At 41.5% G+C, this 24,796-nt stretch overlaps 1 long non-coding RNA gene across 2 annotated transcripts; it reads left to right on the forward strand.

Moving 5' to 3' along the window:
* The first annotated feature begins 2,358 nt into the window (after window positions 1-2,358).
* LOC136882301 (uncharacterized) lies at window positions 2,359-24,793 on the forward strand. 2 transcript variants are annotated; one of them, XR_010861135.2, is made up of 3 exons: window positions 2,359-2,459; window positions 6,997-7,225; window positions 24,621-24,793. It is a non-coding gene; the product is annotated as an uncharacterized lncRNA (long non-coding RNA). The 2 variants fall into 2 exon arrangements; XR_011018769.1 differs by having other exon boundaries at window positions 2,423-2,499.
* Window positions 24,794-24,796: the final 3 nt, after the last annotated feature.

Genomic DNA, 24,796 nt, shown 5'->3' on the forward strand with positions numbered 1-24,796 from the left:
AATGCTACTTTTATTTCAATCCGCTTTACGTCGCACCGACAGATAGGCCTAATGGCCGCATAAGCGAAGTCCAAGAAAATACGCAGAAGAAAGTGTTACGGCGAAGGCGGGACAGGAAAGGGCTAGGATTGGTAAGGAAGCGTCCGTGGCCTTAATTTTCTGTACAGCCACAGCATTTGTCGGGTGTGGAAATTGGAAACCACGGAAAACCATCCTCAGGGCTGCCGGAAGTGGGTTCGAACCCACCATCTCCGGAATGTAAGCTGACAGCTGAGCGCCCCTAACCGCACGGCCAACTCGCTCGGGGCTATGTTTTCGACAAATAAGGCCCTTAGGCGGCCGCGGCTGGCCCGTGGTCCGAGAGCTCTGCACTCTGACCGGCCAACCGAGCAGAGGAGGGGTGGCCACGGCTCCACAGTGGCTCTACGCCTCTGCATTCGAGAGACGGAACAGGGCTGGTCCCAACCGTCGGCTGTCCTGAGAATGTTTTTCTGTGGTTTTCCATTCTCTTGCATTAAGACGAATGCCGGGACAATTCCTGGTATAGGCCACGGCCGCCAACCCTCTCACCTTCTCCGAGCATCTCCTTCACCGTAACAAATCTCCCAGCCTGAGAGACGGCGTCGTTGTCTAAGAGGTCCGCCTCCCGCTTCAGGGGAGGAATGAAAACATTTTAGAAGCAGTAGAATTGGCCGGCATACTGTACAGAAGAATGTCAATGTAGGCTGTATGTACAGTACTGGTATGTAATAACATTCATTAAAATAAGAACACTGTGCAGAAACACGTCCATGTAAGGTTTATGTACAATATTTAATAATACAATTGGACAACAACGCTTTCATCGACCTCTCTGAGGTGGACATCGCAGATTTTTATCGGCCGGGTGGCTAACCATTTCTATTACAAGCTCCCGCCGATCTGAATAAAGCACATAGGCCGACTCCTAGTTCGATGTTGCCCTCCCTAATGCACTCAACCACCATGGCCACTGCTACCACCACCACCACCACAACGACCTCTACTCTCACCTTCTCATACCATTCCATCACAACTACAACATCGCCCCATCCATCGTCTATTATGGCAACCTCCCTTCCCACGCCTTCCACCCTGCTTCCTACGTATCCCTCCCCCCCCCCCCCCATATTTCAACCGCCTGTCAACGCTAACCACATCTGGAACGCCACCATCACCTACAGCCGAAGCAACAGCAGCCGCCGTCAGTCAACCATCGTCACCGCCATCAACCACCACATTCAGTTGCGTCGTTCGCGGCGTCGACCCGCTCCTTCCGGCAGCAGAAGTCCGGCGTCAACTCCGCCTTAACGCCATACCAGTCCAGAGGGCGTTGAGAATCTACAACCCCAACGAACCAACGCATTTAGTGCGCCTCAATCTACCAGCTGCAGCAGCCGTCGATCGTCTCATCGCCCACGGTGCACCTCTCTACGGCCGTCTTCATAAAGTTGAACCAACTCGTTCCCTTCCCCAGTCTAGACATCATCTCAGCACACCTCGTCGCCACACCCGGCCTGATCCTCCTCCCTTCCAACCTACACACCACGTCCGTCCACCATCTCCCCCTACTAATATTTCTTTCCCACTACCGCCCACACTCGACCATCTCCGACACCTTACAACTGTACTCTACCACATCGTCTCAACGCTTTACTCTTCCCTGCAACTTCCGTACCGGCACTCTCGCGTAAATCTCCACTCCTTCCCATCTCCCCAGCCAAGAGGCCCCATCGTTTCTCCTCCTTTAATCTTTCACATCGTGTTCCATCTTCTTCCTCCCATCGCATCGTAAACAACCACCCGAAACTCCTGGCCAAAGTTAAGGCGTACCCTTCAAGGTATCCTGCCCCTCGCCTTCAGGGAGCGGAATGAAAACTAAAACGTTACAATTAATTGAAATAAATAAATGGCATGTGGCCTCCGGAGAAGTACATTAACCTTCAGAATTGTATTGAATATTATCCTGAATCATACTGGTGATTGTACAAATGTTGTATTCTTCTTGTAACATGTTAGTTCCAGATTATTAAAACTAGTTATCGATCTCACGGTTTCTTGACTGATGTTTTCATGCGACTAGTACTGCAACGCGCACGTGCCAGACTTGTTATTCCTATCTCCCAGGTAATTTGAGATAGGGTATAACATTAGTTGTATCTCATTTACCTAATCTCCTCCCCTCACACAAAATATGTGCACTAATTAAAAAAAGAAGGTATAGGCCTAAACAATATTTTGCAAACAGCTAAAGATAAAAAAGTTAACCGCAAGATGTCGTGGCGACCGCAGCCGTCCTGTCACTCTATGGTCCTCAATCATTCTCTTTGGTCCTGTCCAGGTCCTGTCTACATCGCTTCGTTCTGGGAGAAACGTCACGTCCATTCCCATTCTTTGGTCGACGGCTCGACGCAGTCTTAACTCGGCAAGTGCTACATAAGGTACGTGCTATGGATCGGTTCAAAACGTATTCGTATCAAGGTGAGACAGGTGGGGTTATGAATTTGGATGAATAATATTTTAAGTCTACGGATAATTGATTGAATATAGTATAACGTTAGCTGTTGAATGTTGTTAAATTTTGCTTAGTCACAAAACTTATCGCTGTCACGAGGTTGAGAGCTGGAATAGGCCTAGGTATCTGTCAAATTGGCGTTAGCTGGAACGTTATCAGAGCTTGAGGAAATATTCCCTTAGCTGTGAAGTAGGTAGTGTTATAGTCACCAAAATTTACGTGTACCGGTACCGTATTTGCATTCACTGTTCGGTAAGTTATAATCATTTTACGGTTTTTCTTCCCCATTCAACTTCATTAAAAGGAACCATACGCTGCATTGTGGAAAATTGCGAAGGGATACGTTACAGTAGAAGTTACATGTTTAAACATCGTTCTTCAGTTAGGCCTACTTTCCATTTTCGTAAATTTATTTTTAAATATTGATTCGCCGCTTCTTATTAAGATTTAACAGCGTTCATATGTAGGACAGTAAAAAGTGTTTCATTATCACTCCTTCGCGAATGGTTGCTGAAGAAAAATTCTCATAACAGCCCCAACACATTTTCATTAAATTAGGTACTTTTGTAATTAGAACAATTTGACCTACAATACATTTACAGTTTCATTTGGAACTCATTTTACTTATACACGATTGGGAAGTTACATACCGGTACCGGTATGTACATAAAGTACGCTATTCATTCCGTATCCTGAGTATCTTTTCGTTCTATAATTTTTGGGCCCTTAATTTAAAATACCGGGGTATCTGACCTAATACTAGGCCAAAATATATTACAAAACACTGTTTCATAATTTGCGTAAATACGCTTCAGGCTTACGTACACTTTCTTCTTAAGATTACAGATTAATACACACAACTCCAGACTGTAGCTCTTGTTACGGGGTACCATCAATTGATGAAAGATACACCTCACATATTCTGAGTAATCTATCGGCGAATACATTACAATTTGGAGGCTGTTGCTAAGAAAAATGCCTGCTGTCGAAGTACCACCCTCATTCCGCACGTTTCCATACTATGTTCAAATTTCCTTGGCTGTTGGAGTGTGAAATAATATTAAATATAGGGTATTTACAGATTGCGGATAAGGACAATTATATAGCCGAAAAATACTACGCGTATTTGCATTCACTGTTCGGAAAGTTATATTATTTTTTTCTTCCCCGTTCAAACTCCATTAAAAGGAACCGTACGTTTCGTTGGGAGCAAAATTGGGACGCGAGACGTTGAAGTAAAATGGGTCTGATATGAAGCGAGATGTAACTTCGTAGTAAGCAAATGGGATATGGAGTCAAGTTTTGACAACCGGAAGTTTTTGACGTCAGCCTTATCAGACGAGTTGAAAATGAAAACCTAAAACCTGTTTTCCAGTCATTGACCGGGTCAGGGATGGAATGAATGGAGCAGATATAGGCTATTAGTACGATGGGGTCGCCACTCCCAAAGTGATTTATTAATGAGTGATAGATGCTATGAAATGAGAATGGAGAGTGTTGCTGGAATGAAAGATAGAGGTATATATTGGTCCAGGGATCATGCTATTTTTCTTTCTACAAAATACCCGCAGCCCTGGACCTCAAGAAAAAACAAACGACGGCGCGAGCTGCGGAATGCAAGACATACGGACAAAGATAGTAAAAATTCACAGACAGAGCACTCTCAATTTTCATTCATCGATGCCAGCAAACGAGCTAGCTCGTTGATGCCATCAAATATTTCAATTTAATTTAATTTCGCACAATGTGCATAATTAGAGGACATACTCTTAAGCATTTTCACAGAATTTTGTCAGATATTTCTCTGCGCTTACATGTCATTACGTGATATGTCACATAGGAGGCGCTGCATGGGTTATCACAAAGTTTGCACACGCATAATTCATCCGGTTGGTGGTAGATGTCTCGTGCAGATACCGTGGTGAAAACCATGAACAGCAAAACGCGTCATGAAGTGTCTCAATGCGTAATTGGCTTTTATCCATTCTCTGTTGACCATAGCATCTGTAACGTAAAATTCAGGAAATATTTATCTTTTTCCTTGCAGTTCACGGAGTAGACTCTGGTATGCTTCTGTTGATGGCAGGCATAGGTCGTATCTTAAATCCTCAATGTAGAAGGATTCTCTGGCGAGAACATATGCCAGACGTGAGGATGTATACTTTGAAATACACAAGGCCTTCTTCAGGAATCTTGCTTTTAATTTTTCGATTTCCTTCAGATTCTTCTTTCTTAATCGGTCCCAAATTAAAGTCAAACCAGAAGTCACTATTGTAGTGATTTTTAACTTGAAAATTTTTAACGCGGTATTTAATGATAACTTCCGTAAATTCGGTATACTGTTCATAGTTGATAAAGCGGCGATAACTCTCTCCCGAACATGGATACTGTATACATTTCCGTGAGTCTGTAATGTGATTCCCAGCAAATACAGTAGAGGCAATAAGCGACACTGAGCGAGATATCGAGGGACAGCTACGCCAGCCCTGGACCTCGTGAAAAAACAAAAGACGGTGCAAGCAGCGGAATGAAACATAATGGAGGTATACTTAAAGCCAGTAAAAACGTATACATATTTCTTGCTAGTTACGACGGTATTTCTTAATCAACCTCCGATTTGAGACTTTATTTGAGTAAAATCAATGAATATCTTCCATTTGTGACACACATTACAGTGATGTTCGTGGATCAACATCATTCACATAACCTGCGGAGAGGTTTGGAATTGAAATCCAGGCTTTTAGCACGCGATCTCTTGAGAAATTACAGTACCTACATGAAACTTTGTTATACCTCGGCTCCCTAGAGCTGAATCAGAATACCTCGGTTACCTTAGAGACATGGGCGCCCGCAGGATCTTTTCCAGGGGGGGGCATATTAACAATTTTCTTGAATATGAAAACCAATATAATGTCAGCAACATTAAATTGTTTAGAGAAATTTCCGGTTATAATAAAGTTTTATTGCAGCCAATGGCCATATGTAAATGTTCTCTTTACTACACTTATTGAAGTGGTATTTCCGGTTATAACAGATGCTAGATGACTGTCAGTAAGTTCACTTTGTGAAATAACCTGGTATGATATTAAACAACTGAACAACCTTTTTAGAATTCCAGGGAGGGGGGGGGGGGCAAGCTCCCCCCCGCCCCCCTTGCGGGCGCCCATGCTTCGAGATTCATATTGGCAATCACTGACACAAAAAATATGAATCAGTTATGCATTGCCATGAGATATCTGGCAGTATAATTGCAACACTGTAAATGCTGTTATTTACACAAAGTCAAAGGTTAAGCTTGAACATAAGTGAGGAAAATCAAAGTACTTCACAGGAACAACCTAGAACTCCTACACGGAAACGAGTATTGTATAAGAAAAGTCTGCACTTTCACACAGCAATCTTTACACCAGTCTGTTTTCAGACCAACTTTGCTTTATGGGAGTGAAAGCTAGGTGGACTCAAGGATATCTTACAAGTTAGAACACATCAGTGTAGTGAATGATCGCTGGTACAAACAAGTGGGTACTATGGCAGGATCACGAACCTACTACGCTGTCGTAGCAGTGGGGAGAAGTGATACTCTCAGGTGGTGGATAGAGGTTCCTAATCGGCTTGCCGGCAGACTTGAGTGAAATAAAATTGCTCTCGCAGACCAAACACTCTGTGGGTTGGGGACGCAGACAAAAAATACATCCACGGTATCCCCCTGCCTGTCGTAAGAGGCGGCTAAAAGGGGCGACCAAGGGATACTGAATTTTGAACCATGAGATTATCTGTGATTAGTACAATCATGTGAGGAATCATGGGTCTGTGAGTGGATCACTATGGGTTTTCAGTACCCATGTATAGTATCCGCCACTATGGCGAAGGCTTCTGTCTGGCCAGGTTTGTTTGGAACACCCCAAGCAAATAGAGGCTATAATCACTGGGGTGTTTCAGCATCTGGTTGTGGACATCGTGGGTCTGCATTTCGAGGAACACCATGGGTATGGACATTGCCTGTGATTAGTACCATTATATGAGCAATGCTGTGGGTCTGCATTGCCTGTGATAAGTACCGCTGTGAGGAACACCATGGGTTTGCGTTGCCTATGAGTGGCGCCGTGTGAGAAACACCATGGGTCTGAGTTACCTATGCATAGTATATTACTTGTGATTAGTACCACTATCAGATACATTATGTAAACAGAAAGTGCAGATCCGAAGATGGCTATCACTGGTTCTGACCCCTGAAATGTTTAGTTGGAAGACGAGTGCAGATCAAGGATTTGCACTGTACAGATAGTATACTGGTCTGAGGATTATGGTTTCATAGCTTTCCTTTGGAACTTCTTCCCGTACTTTGTTCGAAGTTACATATTTTCGTTTGGGAGGAGAGTTTCTTGTTGCTGCATGCCATGTATTCTTGAGTCACCTTTATAGGTATAACTGGTTGTCTAAATTCTGTTTCTTGTATTTTCTAGGTATACTTGACAGTGAAAACAATGCCTTCAAGGTGGAATGTTCAGCTCTGTCCATTTCTGGTGGATCAAGCAGCCCAGAGAAGAATGGAAGAGGTCCTGGTGTCGTCAAACTTTCCATCCGCACAGCAGACTCGACAAACACAATCACCATAGTCTCAAGTTTTCTACGCTGTTTACATGTTACCTGCAACAAATGATGATGGGAGATTATTTCTCTAGTCTGAAACAGGTATGTGTTAGTCCATTTTGATTTATAATGGTTTAATAACTTTTAGAACTAGCTTTTTACTTTTAATACCTTGGGTAGATTCTCCAGTTAGTTTTCAATATATTGTACATTAGCATTTGTACCCATTCTTCACATGGGAATTTGCTGTGGATTACATGTTTCCTTCAGGAATTCATGCAAAGTAACATGGCTCTGTTAACATGTTTAACGAGACATGTTAAAATATTTTCTTACCAAAGCACGTGGCAGTGACTTTAAATATGACGAAGGCGAACAAAGTTGAGAGAGAATGAGGAATATTTCCGAATTTGTTGTACAGTACAGTACCTGGTCCAAATTTGTGCGAAATTCTTCATGGTTCTCAGGTTGAATATTGTATCTCTGACCACTGGCGTGGCGTTCTGACGATTATGGCTCCCTTAATATCTGGTCTATCAAAAGGAGTAAAATGGCTCCTCTTTACATTTCCCTGTTACTTACCTTGAAGTGACGCGTACATGTCCGGCGGGACTTGGACTAAAAATCCAATTTTTTGCAATCTGCCTTATTATGCAATGTACATTGCATAAAGGAATGGAGATAACATATTGTTAAACCTTTGTTACATAGTCATTTGATAGACTTAATGTTAACAAAAATATTTGAGAATATTCTCCATGTGATTACCATGACATCGTATGCACCTGATAACACAATCCAGAGTAGATTCCAAATACATAGGTAACCAGACAGACGGACACTAAAGGGAAAAGTTCTACCTCATGTTTCCTCGGTGTTCGGTTACATAGCTGGGGTTTATTTTCAAGCAGAGCAAAACATTATGCATCCTCTGATTTTCTCCTGTTATGGATGTTTCAAATAAGTGAAGGTCTGCGAGAGTGTCGGTCACTGGATGCTGAAGCCTGTAGAAAATAGTAATTTCCTGTCATTTGAAGAGTAAGCAAAATTATGCACATAACAAATTCTTTAAAATTGTGGGGTGTTTCGCATAGTCTACAGATTTTTACATATAATCGATAAGGTAAGAGAAAATTGAAAAAATCTCCTCCAGTTTTTCTTAGAAACCCCTTGTCTATTCAGTGATTTTTAAATAATATTCATATGAAAACCTGCTCCTTCATGAGTAGGCTATAAATGTCAAGTTTGAGATCTAATCAGCCGTTACCAGTGATGGCGGAACAGACATGAAAGCTAAAAACTACTGATACAATCTTGAGTTGACTTAAAACGGATGAATATATCAAAATATGGCAAAGTAAATGACATTAGACAGCAGATCCCCTACGACTTTGTAAGATAAAGAAACCCATTCTTGTTTCAATCACAGAATGGGGATTGGGTGTGAAAGTATCTGTTAACTGGAGATAAAGTCCACTCATGGGTGTATATTCTTCCCATTCTTTGAATTTGAAATGAATATCTGTTCACCCCCTATGGGTGGGGGACACAGATGAAGAATACTAAAAGGGGCGACGAAAGGACAGTAGAATTAGAACCATTTGTGATTAGTACAATCACGTGGGGAAAGCCATGGGTCACCTTTACTTGTGAGTAGTACCACTATGTTAGGTTCACAATAGGTTTGTGATCAGTAGCAGCTGAGAGCGGTTCACTGTGGGTTTCCCAGTATCTGTGATTAGTACCACTAGATGAGCGACACTCTTCGTCTGCGTTGCCTGCGATTTGTACCCACTATGTGAGTAACACCATGGAATAGTAAGATTTCCGGTGATTAGTACACCTATGCGAGGTGCATCATGAGTTTGCGTTGCCTATAAGTGGTGCCATTATGTGAGAAAAACCGTAGTTCTGTGTTACCTCTGTGATGTACAATACTTGAGTAGTACTATGTTTGGAACACTGTGAGTCAATGATACTTTTGATTAGTACCGCAACTGAGAAATACCTTGGTTATACTTTACTAGCATTAAGTGCGGCCAGTATCCAGTATTCGGGAGATAGTAGGTTCGAACCCCACTTTCGGCAGCCCTGAAAATGGTTTTCCGTGGTTTCCCATTTTCACACCAGGCAAATGCTGGGGCTGTACCTTAATTAAGGCCACGGCCGCTTCCTTCCCACTCCTAGCCCTTTCCTGTCCCATCGTCGCCATAAGACGTATGTATGTCGGTGCAACGTAAAGCAACTAGCAAAAAAAAAAACTTTACTAGCGATAAGTGCCATTATGAGGGACCGTTGACCTGGATATTGAACACCCTTTAGACAACAAGCATCTAAGCATCTTCAATTCAGGATTGTGTTTTGGAAGCAGTCCGTTGGTCAGTCGTATAGTTTCTGGGAAGGGGAGCCATAGCAGGTCAGATCCACCAATTGTTTTAACTTCGTATTCATCCATTCTTTCTTCATCACTTTTTGAATTCTCGTCAGTAGATGAATTTTGTACTTTCAAATTGTTATGGCATTTCTTCTCATTTTGTATCATTAGGAGCCGATGGCCTAGATGTTAGGCTCCTTTAAACAAGCATAATTTCTTGATGAAACTACATGATTTTTTAATGTGGTCCTAAACTTTTGACTAGTAATGTACCTGGAAATTAATCATTCAAGCACAGGGCAGATAGAAAGTCAGCTGTTCTTCCAAACTTCCCCTTGTAGTTACACTTGCAGTGAAGTATTTCAAAAACTCTTAGGGATGACAGAGTTAAAAACCAAATTTTCTTCTGGAGCATTTATCTTTTTATTTCTGCAAGATTGAATCATTTGGGGATAAACTTGGTATTGAGTTCTCAATGAATAAATTTAGTGTAATTTGTTTGGAATGTATCGTGCCAAGTGACGAACTGACCATCTCTGTATTATCAAGCCCAGCAGTGGGCATTTCTGATTTGGTTATGTGACTTACCCAATCTTGGTACTGTGAATTCAAATTCTGATTTTTAACCTTTCACTACCATGAACTTCAGCATTTCTGGAGACCTATGAGGCCTGGCAGGAAAAGGAAACTCTCAGGTGAATCCCGAGTAGTGCTTGGTGGCAGGCGGAAGTGTAAACAGCATAGAATTATAAATCTCTTATGCTTTGCTTTCTATATTTACACTGAGTTATTGCACATTTTTGAAACCTTTAAGGAAGTCTACATGGTTTTTTTAAATGGTGTAACCTCCTCGTTACACACAAACACAAATGAGTGAAATGATACATGATGATGATAATGATGATGATGATAATAATAATAATAATAATGATAATAATAATAATAATGATAATAATAATAATAATAATAATAACACAGACTAAAAATGTTTAGAAGCAAAGACATGGAAAACGAACGCATGTTTTGCACAAGAAGGCAAACAGTAACGATCAGGTTGACCAACATGACGACTAAGGAAAGGATAGTGGAAAACGGTGGGACCATACTTAAGCGGTAAAAGGTATTGGCAATGCTGATGAAGCGAAATCAATGGTAATTTAACTTTGAAATACAATTTACTTAATAATTGAGATGGAAATAACAGGCAAATGTGATCAAACAATATTACACTTTTAAATCGCAAAATCATCATAATAATGGAAAATTACCCAAAATGTACAAATACAGTGATGCTACTTAACATAATTTTAGGAAGGAAAATCTCGCAGAATGTTCAAGTTTCATGGCACCATATTTAAGCATATTACACTGTAAGAAAGAATATACATGGAAAGAAAGGAAAACTCAACATTTAAAATTATAATCTTAGTACAGAGCACCTTTAGGAGGTGGCCTTTAACTAAAACTCTTCAGAAAAAGGTGCCTGTCCTAACAGGGAATATCCTAAGATGAAACAATCTACTCAAGACAGCCCCAAGGGGAAAACGCGTGAATTACATTTATGACCAAAAGGGGAATTAAACATTTTAACAATTTAAGAAAACAAAAGGAAAAGGGAACTGTCTTTTAACAAACATGGTGTGACTCGCTGCAAAGGCTTCATTTTAAGTAAAATTTGGCGACTGAAGGAAAAACGGGTAAGCTCCGGCGATAAAAAGAAATTAAATTGAACACTACATTTGAAGATTACTACCGGAAAAATGAAAAAGCCAAATGTTTACCTGTTGGAGGGGCCAAGGAGACCAGTCACCTGGAGAAGGCAACCTCTCTCGTTGCTGGTCGGAATTAAAAGACGGCTTGGAAGAGCTTGGCTCTCGCCAAGAAAGCCGCTACTGGAAATGTTGAAATCGAGAAACAACCAATGAGCATCTCCCATTTTCCTTCGTTCGCCAATCACAAATAGTCTTATGGCCAATGAGGGCCCAGCAAATCTGAAGACAACATAAAGCGTATAGCTTCGAGAAATTTCCCAACTGATATAAGCTGATGCAACCGGAAACTCCTAGAAGCATCCTACCCAATCTGGCATGTGTGCCACAGAATATCCCACAAATACTTTATCTTACCTTTAAACGTTTTTTTTTTTTAAGAGGTGATACTCCCACGTGGCGGATAGGGGGGTCCTAACCCGCTTGCCGGCGGACTTGAGGGAAATAAAATACCTCTCGCGGACCAAACACCCACTCCCTGTGGGTGGGGGAGGCAGACGAATAATACACCCACGGTATCCCCTGCCTGTCGTGAGAGGCGACTAAAAGGGGCGACCAAAGGCTGATTGGATTAGAACCATGAAACTACTTGTGATTAGTACCACCACGCGGAGAACACCATGGGTCATTATTACTTGCGCGTAGTACCACTATAAGTACCAAATAGGTTTGTGATTAGTAGCAATCAGGAGCACCGTGCGGTCAGGTTTTTACGGTACCTGTGATTAGTAGCACTATGTTCTGAAATTTTGGACTTAAAAATCCCTACTACTTGAAAAAATTCTCCAATCAAAAATTCCATAAGCATGTTTCCTAATATAGCTGTGATACATATACCATGCAAATATTGTTACATTCTGCAGAATATTATGGGAGAAAAATTGGATTTTAAATGTTAAATTACAATTGGTGGGAAAAATTAAAGCAAAATTCAAGTGATTTTTTTCTTCCTCATTCATTACGTAAGTCACCAGAACCATATGTTTTTCCTTCCTTTTCTTTCTTATCAGCTTCTGTACGAATACTGGTAACTCTGGAAGTTTCTCTTCTCCTTCAAAGAACGGAAAATGATTCACCTGCATTTTGTTTTTTCACATTGCAACTTTTCCCAAGTCAAAATTAATTATGGGGATTGTAGTTTCTGTCATGTCCTAATTGTTGGATATAGGTGCAGGACTTTCATGGCTTGAAGTTGATGCGACACTTTCCTGATGAGAACAATCTGATTCCGATAACATTTCATGACCTTTTGTCCCTCGTTTCTTCAATGGAGACTCCTGTCCGGTAATAGCTGATCCCCATCTATTTCCTATCAAAAGTTCAGCAATTCGTAGCTTAGCTAAGGCTGATTTATGTTTACGCATATTGTTTATTCCCTTGGATACAAGCTATCGATTATTACAGCACACTATTTTTCTATTATAATAATAATAATAATAATATCTTGATACACAACTACAAGAGGTTACTTGCGTGTGTTCTTGACAAAAGTCAACATACTGGCTACCACCACAGAACTCTCAAAAAAGATTAAACATACAAGAATAACAGAATTTACAGTTGTCGGCACTATTGTAGTACCACCAGGAATACCAATACAAGCACCCAATGTTGCTCAATGAGTCTACTACTGAAGTAGTAGTCTGTAACATGCTTTAAAAATTCAGTCAGAAATATGGTAAATCTTACAGCTGGATTCTGCATAAGTATATCGGGAGAGGGTGGGGCTGTTGGCCCATCCCATGTGTGCATCATTGAAAAGAACAGGCATATTTGATTGAATGGATACATGACAAGGACATCATTACCTACCAAAGCAGTTCAGCAGATGCCACGCCAATTTCTGCTGTGTGCAGACTGGCAAACAAAGTATTATTGAAGTGATAAATTGTTTGAATTCAATGGAATAACTTGGTGACAAGAAAGAAGAAACTCGATCCTTTCAATTCCAGTCATTAAAAAATTTTCACCAAAGTGACAAAAATATCAATTTTTATCTCCGGAGTGTCGCCTTCAAGCCACAGCCACTTATAGCCATTTCCTATCGCATCGTCGCCATAAGACTTGCGCCACCTCTAGGGACACCACGACCTTGAAGTTGGTGTGGGGGCTTGTGTGCTTGTTGATCCCGAGGGCTGTGCCAGCTCAGGGTTACCCATGCTGGATAGGCCTCGGTGTAGGGCCAGACTAACAAGGTGTCCCCCGAGTTGCTTGAGAGGTGTCTGTGCTCTTTATTCTCCATCACTATTTCTACCCTTCTATTCTCACCTTCTTTAATTTCATTCCTCTTCCTGTCTGGCCACCCTCTCTGCCTCGGGTAGATTAGGTTAGACATTAAAAAAAAAAAAAAATTAATTTAGGCTAGTACGGAGGTTTTATCCTCCCCCAATCACAAGTTTCGGGTCATGGCGAGGTGATGCATGGCTACTGGGTGAGTAGTTCCTAGCGACCCCCTCCAGATACCGGGCGCCCTCTGGAGTATATAGCCTTGCCTCCGGTAAATCTCCTTGGCTCTGCCGGAGGTTGACCTCGTATTTCCGTGAGTACTTGTGGAACCAAGAAACGGAACCTCTTTCTTCTCTTTCAACAAATTCAAAGGGTGGCACCCTTCAAAAAACGGCGTCAAAAACAGGCAAGAAACGCAAGCGGTATACTCCAGTTCCAGTGGATTATGTAAGTGACGAACGTCTTCATCGATTCCTGGTTGCTTCCAGGGTCAATGGTAAGAGCTTTCTTGATGAATGTCCTTTCATGATTAGCAATTCCATCGAAGAAATTGTTGCTGGTGAAGTCGAGATGCGCAAGCTCCGCGATGGATCCGTACTTATCAAGACATCTATGGCTGAACAGTCCAGACTGCTACTTAAAGCCAAGTTATTCGGAAAGGTAGAGGTGAAAATCGAGAAGCACCAAACCCTTAACTCCTGCAAGGGAGTTATATTCCACAGGGATTTGGTTAAGTCTTCCGATGATACGATGATCCGGTACCTAGCACGTCAGGGTGTAACCGACGTGAAGAGGTTGAAGAGGCGTGTGGGTGATAAGCTACTCGATACGGGTGCTTTCATCCTTACCTTCGACGCAGAGACCATACCTGAACGGATGAAAGTGGCAATGTATCGCTTGACTGTTCATACATATATATTCTGCCACCAATGAGGTGCTACAACTGTCAAAAGTTTGGCCACACCTCATTGCGATGTACAGGTTCGACGACCTGCAAAATGTGTGGGAAGTGCAAGCATGCTGGGGTTGAATGCACACCACCACCTGTATGCGTCAACTGCCCAGGTGCGCATGCTCCTATCTCCAAAGAGTGCCCCATATTCAAGCAGGAGAAGAAGATCCAGGAGATAAAAACTCTGGATAAGCTATCTTATCCAAACGCCCGGAGGAAGTTCAAATCCATGGCTGCTCCGGAGTTCTCAATCTCCTTTGCTGAAAAGGTCGCGATCGTACGGATCACTCCAGAGTTTTATACAGAACAGCAGTATTGTAAACGCATCAATAAGTCAAAGCCAGCAACAAAAGAAAATCGCTAAGGAAACTGGAGTTTTAACAGCTGCGTTATTGCCGACTTTGCCTGGGAAGGCTGTTTCCCAGGAACGCTCGGCTGGGAAGTCCTCCCCCAACAGGGCGGGGGGAAAGACTTCCCCAAATAGGGCTGGAAATTCCAGCCCTCCTTCCAATGCCCAGATTACAAAGGAGGAGAAAGGGAAGCCACAGAGCTCCCTTAAGAAATTGGAGAAGCCTTCTCCAACTCAATCAGTGTCCATTGAATCCCCGAAGAAATCTGGCAAGCCCTCTGCCGGCTCTCCTCCCAAAAAGAGAGAAACGGTGGGCAAGAGCGAGAGGCCCCGACGCCCTCTTGTTCGTTCACTTTCTGGAGAACCTACTTCTCCCAGGAAGAAGGCCCACTGTTCCCAAACAGTGAGATCACCGTCCGCGGTGGGTCCAGTCACCGTACCTCCTTCTTCTGAGGAGACAATGGAGACTGAACCACTCATTGCCGTTGATGGTGATTGTGACAATAAAGATACCGACAAAGACGGCGGAACCTGGCAGGTAATAGGCCGAACGAAGGGCAAGAAATTGCTCTGAATTCGAGGCTTTACCTATCCACACAATGGCACTATTGCAGTGGAACTGCAGTAGTTATCACCGTCGCCTAGCTGAATTACGTCAATTGATATCCGTCTATGCGGCCTCCATAGTCTGTCTACAGGAATCTCGTTTGAGACCTGGACACGACACGACTGAGAGGATATCGTCTTTATTCTAAAGACAGATTAGCTGTGGATGCGCGGCAACTGGGGGCGTTTGTACCCTAGTTCGCTCCGACATCTTCAGCGAAGAAGTACCGCTCCGTACTCAGCTAGATGCAGTTGCAGTTCGCACTCCGTTGCCAGTAATGACAACAGTTTGCAACGTGTACTTTCCACCGGATTATAACCTTGACATTCATGCAGTACAAGATTTGATCAGTCAGGGCGTCCTCCTTTCCTCATGTTGGGAGACGTGAACGCCCGTAACATACTATGGGGTTCTCCGTCCTGTTCTAGGGGGAGGATGCTCGAGTAAATGATCAACCTATTCGATCTTTGCGTGCTTAATACAGGGGAACCGACACATTTCAGCAGCGCACATGGCACATTCTCACACCTGGATGTCACTCTGTGCAGCCGTGCGCTAGTTCCCCTGCTACGGTGCCAAATACACGACGACCTCTGTGATAGTGACCACTTCCCGATAATTCTGTCTCTCTTGAATCAAAGACAGTCCGAAGTACCTAAGCGCTGGTTACTTCGACGGGCAAACTGGCCAGAATTTACAAAATGCGCAGTGATGGCTGATGATATGCTGGAATCTGTTGACGACCACGTTTCTTCCATTACTACTGGAATTTTGGCTGCTGCAGAGGAAACAATTCCTTCCTCATCCGGTATTTGTCGCCGGAAACAGGTCCCATGGTGGACGGACGAAATTGCAGCAGCCATGTGTGATGGCCGACGGGCTTTTAAGCTCGTTTTTGATTCGAGAAAGTAAGAAATCTACGTGGGAAAAGTATGTGTCATCCATCACGGCACATACTCGGTCATCACAAGTGTGGACAAAACTCCGCCGTATTGTCGGAGTACAAAATGTGCCCTCAGTACCCGGAATCTCCATTAATGAAGATATAGTTACGATTCCTTCAGTCATTACCGACCACATCGCGTCACATTTCGCAGATACGTCCAGCTCTAGGAGATACGACCCTGCATTTCTCCCAATTAAGCGCGAAGCAGAGGCACACCATCTCTTTTGCCTCTGGTGCTTCGCATCCCTACAACGTGCCTTTCACGGAGTGGGAGTTGCGGAGTGCACTCGCGCTATGCAGAGGTACGGCTCTTGGTCCGGACAAAATCCATAATCAAATGCTTAAGCATTTGAGTGGCAGATGTTTCAAGGATATCCTCACCCTATTCAATAGAATATGGAGTGAGGGAGTGTTTCCATCTCAACGGCGTGAGGGAATTGTGATACCTATTCCCAAGCCAGGTAAAGATCCAAAACTTCTGGATAGTTATAGGCCAATATGCCTTACAAATGGCCTCTGTAAGCTATTTGAAAGGATGGTTAACTGGCGTCTTGTGTGGGCCATGGAAAAGGAGGGTCTCTTGTCTAACTACCAGTGTGGTTTTCGCTCTCATCGGTCTGCCACTGATCATCTGGTCAGACTGGAGAGTGCCATTCAGGAGGCCTTTCTCCGGAAGGAACACCTAGTCGCCGTGTTTTTTGACCTGGAGAAAGCTTACGACACTACCTGGCGATATGGGATTCTCTCCACACTACACCAGTGGGGATTTCGGGGAAATTTGCCAACGTTTATTTGACAACTTCATGTCCCTCAGTCTCTTTAGAGTCCGAGTAGGGAATGCATTTTCTCAATATTACGTTCAGGAAAATGGAGTACCTCAGGGATCGGTACTGAGTGTCACGCTGTTCGCAAATGCCATCAACGGCATAGTTGCCGCTGCTGGCCCAGCAGTCGTTCCTTCGCTGTATGTAGACGACTTAGCTCTACATTACAGCTCCGGAAGGGTGGCATTTGCTGAGAGACAGCTACAGCAAGCTATTAACAGAGTCGACAGATGGGCCCTGCAACACGGTTTTCGATTTTCAGCAGCGAAAACCTCTGTTGTACACTTCTGTCGACGTCGGCCTGTGCATCCCGAACCAGATCTCCGCTTGCGAATCAGTGTCTTACCAGTGGTTGACACCTGCAGATTCCTGGGTCTCCATTTTGATAAGAGACTTACGTGGCAGTCCCACATCAGTCAGCTGAAGGTTGCCTGCATGAAGAGACTTAACATGCTTAAGTTTCTCAGCGGCACTTCGTGGGGGGCTGACCGTGCGGTACTGCTGCGATTTTACACGGCTACGGTCCTCTCCCGGATTGACTATGGAAGTGCTGCTTATGGCTCAGCATCAAAATCTACGCTGAGCCTTTCGGACAGTATTCACCATAGTGGAGTAAGGCTGGCAACGGGTGCTTTCCGTACTAGCCCCAATCCCAGCCTACTCGCTGAAGCGGGAGTTCCACCCTTATGGATAAGGAGGTAGCAGTTACTCCTCACGTACGCTGCCAAAATTCGTTAAATGCCGCTACATCCAAGCTATCAATGCATCTATTGTACTCAATACCACCAGCGGTACCAAGACTGGCCGAATGCCACACGGCCGGTTGGGTTTCGGATTGATAGCTTGTCATGATTTGAATATTGATATCGGTGTTTGTCTTGAAAGAACTCTTAGCGAGGTACCTCCGTGGTTGGTTCCGCGACCGGATATACGTCTAGATCTGCTACGTGGACCCAAGGTGAACACGGATTCCTCCGTTTATCGGAGGTATTTCCAGAACTTTGTTCACCAATATCTGGTTGCGAGACTTATCTTCACGGATGGTTCAAAAATCGGAGATAATGTTGGTTGCTCTTTCGTCATTGATGATACGAGCACGAAGATCTCGCTCCCGAAAGTATGTAGCGTGTATACTGCAGAGCTTTACGCCATCTTAAAGGCTCTGCAGTTTGCACTGCGTGATGAAAGAAGCCACTTTCTGTTGTGTACCGATTCGTTAAGCTCTCTGCAGTCTATTGAAACCTGTTTCTCGCAACATCCACTGGTGCGACAGATACATAACCTTCTAGCCAGGTTATGGGATGCTGGCACCATAATCACTTTCGCGTGGCTTCCAAGCCACGTTGGGATTGCGGGAAATGAACTTGCGGATGAAGCTGCAAAGGAAGCTGTACGTTTACCTCCAAGACCAGTCAATGTTACCTGCTAAGGATATTTGTTCTCAGCTACGTCGAACCATCTTGGCGTCCTGGGAATCGGACTGGCTTGATATCCGAACTCCCAACAAGCTGAGAGCAATTCAAGAAGACAACTACCGTGTGGCGGTCCTCTTCCTGACCTTCACGGAGAGAGGCCATGGTACTATGCAGGCTGAGGATAGGTCATTTACGATCCATGCACTCTTATCTCCTAAAGAGGGAAGACCCCCCAGTGTGTTCTTGTGGTGCAGACTTCACCGTGGCCCACATCCTCACAGAGTGCGCCGATCTCTCTGGCCTAAGACGGAGCCTCGGTCTGCAGGAAACACTCGAACGCATACTAGCCGATGACGCGACTACTGCTGATCTCGTCATCCGCCTTATGTGCGACAGTGGACGTATCAAGGGTATATAAATAACAAGTGTACTGTTACTCAGGGAACGTACGTTCCCTTTTGATATGTTAGTAATCCTTTCGGCCTAATTCTATAATTGTTTTTTTGTTTTATTTTGTATTGCATTTCCAAATTACGTTATTGAATAATTAATTTCGTTTTTTATATTTTAAAATTCTCTTCCACTTATTTGTTCAGAGAGCATGATTACCCCGTTGTACTTCCTCTTAAAACAAAAATCACCACCACCACCGTAAGACTTGCGTTCATGTGACTTAAAGAAAAAATTAAATTACAACGAATGTTGTATATACTGTAAGGACATACTTCAATAAATATTTACCCCATGACAGTTTTGTCTTGACGGGTTTCAGCTAGTAGTAATAACTAGGCAATATACTACATGTACAGCAGGGTTATTCACCTAAGATGTTACATGGAAATAACGTCTAAACCATTACATATATCTGTATGGTTTCCATATTCGAAAATGGTACCCAGGGGCTTGTAAAATGTGCTACTTATTCTCATGGAGATTAATGACAGATTGATACTAACTCTATATTTTTAAATGGAACAGCACAAATATATACGGCTGGCCTAAAAGTTCAACTGCATATAAGTTCAAATATGTAAGTATTTTCATAATCGGACAGTTATTTTTTGGGATATCAATAAAAATTGCATTTTGGCTTTTGCGTGCTGCATCAGACAGCGTGCAGTTGGCCAAGGTCGTATTGGCAAGCAAGCTGTTTCTTGGCATTGATTCCAGCCACAGAACAGATACCAAGCATGTACTGCAAACTGTTGTACACATGTGATGTACCATAACAAACCCTGGCTGTGCAACGATATTGTATGACTGGCGAACACAATGGGGAAGGGAGATCAAAGTTTTCGTTTTGAAATCTATGTGGAAGAGTTTGAGCTCAGTTTGGTGTATTTCCCCATGGATGGGAATGGGAAGGATTTGGAAGGACGTTGGCTGTGGCGTATCTCAAAAGTACAAAGTCAAAGTAATTATTTTATTCCTTTTAAAAATATCACACCTCCCTGTCCTGAGTTCGCCTGTCAGACACACTTTGCGAACCCATCACAGGTACGATATGCTTACATGCCTGGTATCCATTCTCTGGCTGGAATCGCACCCAGAAAACTGCTTGTGTGTCAATATGTCCTTCCCCAACTGCACGTTGGTCTGATGCGGCATGCAAAACCGCGCATGCTGTTCTTATTGCTATCTCAAAATGTAACTATCAGATTTTGAAAATACTTACTGTACATATCTGAACTTGTATGCAGTTGAACTGTTAGACCAGCTGTATGAATGTGTGCTGTTCCATTTGAAAATATGGAGTTAGTATCAATATCTCGGTTATTAATCACCCCATGAGAATATGTAGCGCACTATTTTACAAGCCCCTGGGTATCATTTACGAATATGAAAACAGAATACCGATATCTTTAATGGTTAAGATGTTATTTTCGTGTAACATCTTAAGTGAATAACCCTGTGTATACACAAAACACATATGGAAGAAAAGAACATGAAAACAGAAAAGTGTTTATACATTTGAAATACGAGAAACTGTGACACAACCATAAGATGGTTTATGAATTTCAGTTGCTGATGAGTGGAATACATCCACCATCCCACTATTTCATTCAGGGATCTTAGGGCCTGCATAAACCAAGGGTTCCTGTGTGATTCAATTCTACACCTGGGTAAGTGAAAGGTGACAGCCTGTCGGGTGTTATGGGAAGGAACATGAATTGGTAGCAACTGGAGTAAATTTGGACAATGAAGGAAGTTACCAATACATCTGTGTATGAAACATGTGTTAACATACCTGTGTCTAGTTCTAAGAGACTCAGTGTGCATCTTTGTACAAAACATATCTATCAATGACAGCTTGGTACCCAAACACATTGTACTGATCCATTTTGAGAATCTGATCTGTACTCGCTCTAAGGAATTAACTAAGGGATCTACATTTCACAGCAGTGCTCAAGACGGTTATAAGCGAGAAATACAGGGTTGATATAGATGTTGATTCCCATAGGGAACCTGAAATATTTGTCCTGAATTAGTAAATTTATAGTACCAATATAGTTGGTCCATTATTGGACATTATAAATTTTCCAGCTAATTCCTGGTTGCCAGAGTTTCACCCCAGTGTGCTAAGTTGGGCTCATCACTTGGTAAATAGCACACCCACCAAGACGCATGGCTAGTGCATACCATGAAGCCCACTGCGTAGGCTGCTTGGAGCCACCGGCAGTACCAATGCACTATGAGAGACTTTCTCTCATTACCAAAAATTGATTCCTGCCTGCCCATGTTATAGATGTTGATTCCCATAGGGAACCTGAAATATGCACTAGCCATGTGTCTTGGCAGGTGTGCTATTAACTGAGCCCAACTTAGCACACTGGGACAAAAGACTGGCAACCAGGAATGAGTTAGTAGGAAAATGTATGATGTCCAATAATGGACCAACTATATTGGTATAAAAAATACAGGGTTTTCAATGAGACAACATATTTAAAACTTGCAATTTCTTTTGAGGAAGCTTAAATGCTTTGTTAATGATATTTAACACATGCTCATTTAAGGATAAGCTATTTTGATTATTAAAAAGAATACAAAGATCATTAAATTTAGTAACACACTTTATATGATACTTGATCGAGATAAGAGTGGTCGGCACTAATGCGTAAAACCACAGGGCATTTTAAGTGTCCAGCAGTGGTGGTCTGACATGAATCATTGATGTTACTCTATTAGAAAATTTAGGAAATAACAAAGCTTATAACATGGAAGCAGTTTGGGAAGAAAGGATATAAAATGTCTGGCACCAATGTGCATAACAATAATTTCTGCCATTTGTTGATCACAGTATTGACAAGGCAACTACACAGTAATATTCATGTTACTCTATTAGAAAAATGCTGTTACTTCTGTGTTACTAGGATTCTTTCTGGAACTCTCCTTGTTCAACCCAACTTTTCTAAAGGAATTCACCTGCTTATGTTATGTTAGACTGCCAAAACTTGTGAAGGCAAGTGAATCTTCAGAAATGTACCAGCAAGGTGTGTAAATTAGTTTCATTGTTGAAATTTTGTAAGAATTTACTGTATAATATGGAAATGTGCAATTTTTTTTATTCATATGAAAATTAAAATATATGTTACAGCAAGTCTAAATTCATACTCCAATGGATGATTTGTTTTTTCTGGCATCACCCTCTTTTTTTTTTTTTTTTAAGTAGTTTTGTCCTTTAAAAAATCTGTTTGCATCTGGTCACCTAATGACATGTCACTATTGTCTAAATGAACCTTGATAGTATTGTTTCTAATTGATGTGATTGGATGTATACTGAATTATTATATACAGTAGTCAAAACTGATTAAGATGTCCCCCTTGTATGTTTCCCTGGTTATGTCATTATTCAAAAGTCCCAGTCCATGTCCTAAGTACATTTTAAATAAACCTGGATGGTACATTTACAAGTAACTATTCTCATTTTGGTTCCGTATTGAAGCTGACGTATGTCTCAAATATTATTACAATATTTTAAGTCCACCTGTTCAATACATTATAATATGATCCACTATTTCATATGGTCAAAATTTTATACATAATACATAAGTCAATGGTACATGTTTCACCCTCCTTTACGGGCATCATCAGCCTATATCTATCTTAAAAATACATATGGAGTCATTCTAATCTTATAAATTATAGGGTAAAATGTTGAAAAATGATTTCGTAAAATATTATACAATAACATCTAAAACGATAATGCACCAAAGTATGTTAAAAGAGAGTAAATTAACTGTTTTTGAAGATTAAAATGTGGTTAAACATGAATTTTGAGAGTTTAAAACTAAAACGGATCCTTTTTTTATAATATCATTAAGACTGTGATGGCCTCGAGTGAAACACAATCATCAAAGGGGGATGTTTCTTCAATTCCCATAGTTTGAATCCAAGATGGTAAAATCACTGTCCGTTATTTAAAACGGAAGTGTGAACGTAATAAACATGTTAAAATGTATACGTTTGGTATATCTGAAAGTAGAAAAGAAAATGGAACTTCTTGTAGAGGCGTTGCTAATGATAAAACGTATGTCGAAGCTAGCGGATGTCAGTAATTATGTTGGTAGTCGATTGGATCTAAAAGACAGTCAAGTTGATGTTATAACTCCGTTGAAACATTTGTTGGAAGAAATGATCAAGTTTTTTCGAACGGTGCGTATTAAGTACGTCGGGTTGTTCCAGCAACCGTATACATTTTAACATGTTTATTACGTTCACACTTCCGTTTTAAATAACTGACAGTGATTTTACCATCTTGGATTCAAACTATGGGAAATGAAGAAACATCCCCCTTTGATGATTGTGTTTACACTCAAGGCCATCAGTCTTAATGATATTATATAAATAGGATCCATTTTAGTTTTAAACTCTCATAATTCATGTTTAACCATGTTTTAATCTTCAAAAACAGTTAATTTACTCTCTTTTAACATACTTTGGTGCATTATCGTTGTTTTAGATGTTATTGTATAATATTTTACGAAATCATTTTTCAACATTTTACCCTATAATTTATAAGATTAGAATGACTATGTATTATTTTTAAGATTGATATAGGCTGAATGTGCCCGTAAAGGAGGGTGAAACATGTACCATTGACTTTTATGTATTATGTATAAAATTTTTACCATATGAAATAGTGGATCATATTATATTGTATTAAACAGGTGGACTTAAAATATTGTAATAATATTTGAGACATGGTACATTTACGTCGCTCTTTAGTATGTTCGTAATATTCCCACCATAAATTATATTAGCGTTCCTGGCCACGTTGCGTGCATGATGCACCAGCAATGACTGGCCTGGGTGAGGATTTGGTAGAGAACTTAACTTTACGGCACTAGGGTGTTGGCCTACAGCTGTAGTGAGAGTCGGTCACGAATGAAGAGGTGTTTTATGGCACAAGTAAAACGACTGACTGTTCCATAGAGGAAAAAATAAGACTATCAAAATTAGAGTACATGACATGAGATGCGACTCTTACTATGAGCTGAAATGTAAAGAATGGAGAGCTGCTGCCAACCAGAGAGATCAATGTACATAAATTAGGACTACTGTATTTATGCATAGTGGTTTACAGGGTCTTCAGTTATGAAGAAGAAACCTAGATATTTTACAAATAATGAAAAGTTAATGTTTATTGAGAAAGCGGATGCTAATCCACACATGAAATGTGTGCAAACAGCCCAGATGTTGGGCATTCCTACGATAACTTGAAACCTAATTGTAAGCGACGTGTATAGTTTGTGTCTCTAAAAAGATTTTTCCTTGATGTTTTGCCATGTTGGTGTTCTTAAAATGTATTATTTCATTAATTATAATTGTAAACACTTGTTTTCATCATAATTCTTCCTATGTTCAAACCTAACCTTAAATTAAACAGCAGAATTGTTTTTAATTTTTTAGTATGTTCCCTCTTTAAGATGTTACATTTTGTTTTGGTCCCCACAAATGTCTTAACCAGTTTTGACTGTACAGAGTAACATAATTTAAGAGATCAACTTTCAAATACATTTTCTTTTTGTTTGCAGTTGCTGAGAGCTGTATTTTCCTGTACTGCTTGGAGTAGATGGAGACTTGCTATGGCAGTTAGAAAATTGTTCAGCAACCAAGACAAGAAAATAAGTGCAATTTTTCCAAAAAATTAAGGACACTGATTTGTACAATGTGATGCTGTTTGTATTACTCAGTGATATAACAATGCTTT

This window comes from Anabrus simplex, chromosome 10 (genome assembly GCF_040414725.1).
Source record: "Anabrus simplex isolate iqAnaSimp1 chromosome 10, ASM4041472v1, whole genome shotgun sequence".
NCBI classification, from domain to species: Eukaryota; Metazoa; Arthropoda; class Insecta; order Orthoptera; family Tettigoniidae; genus Anabrus; species Anabrus simplex.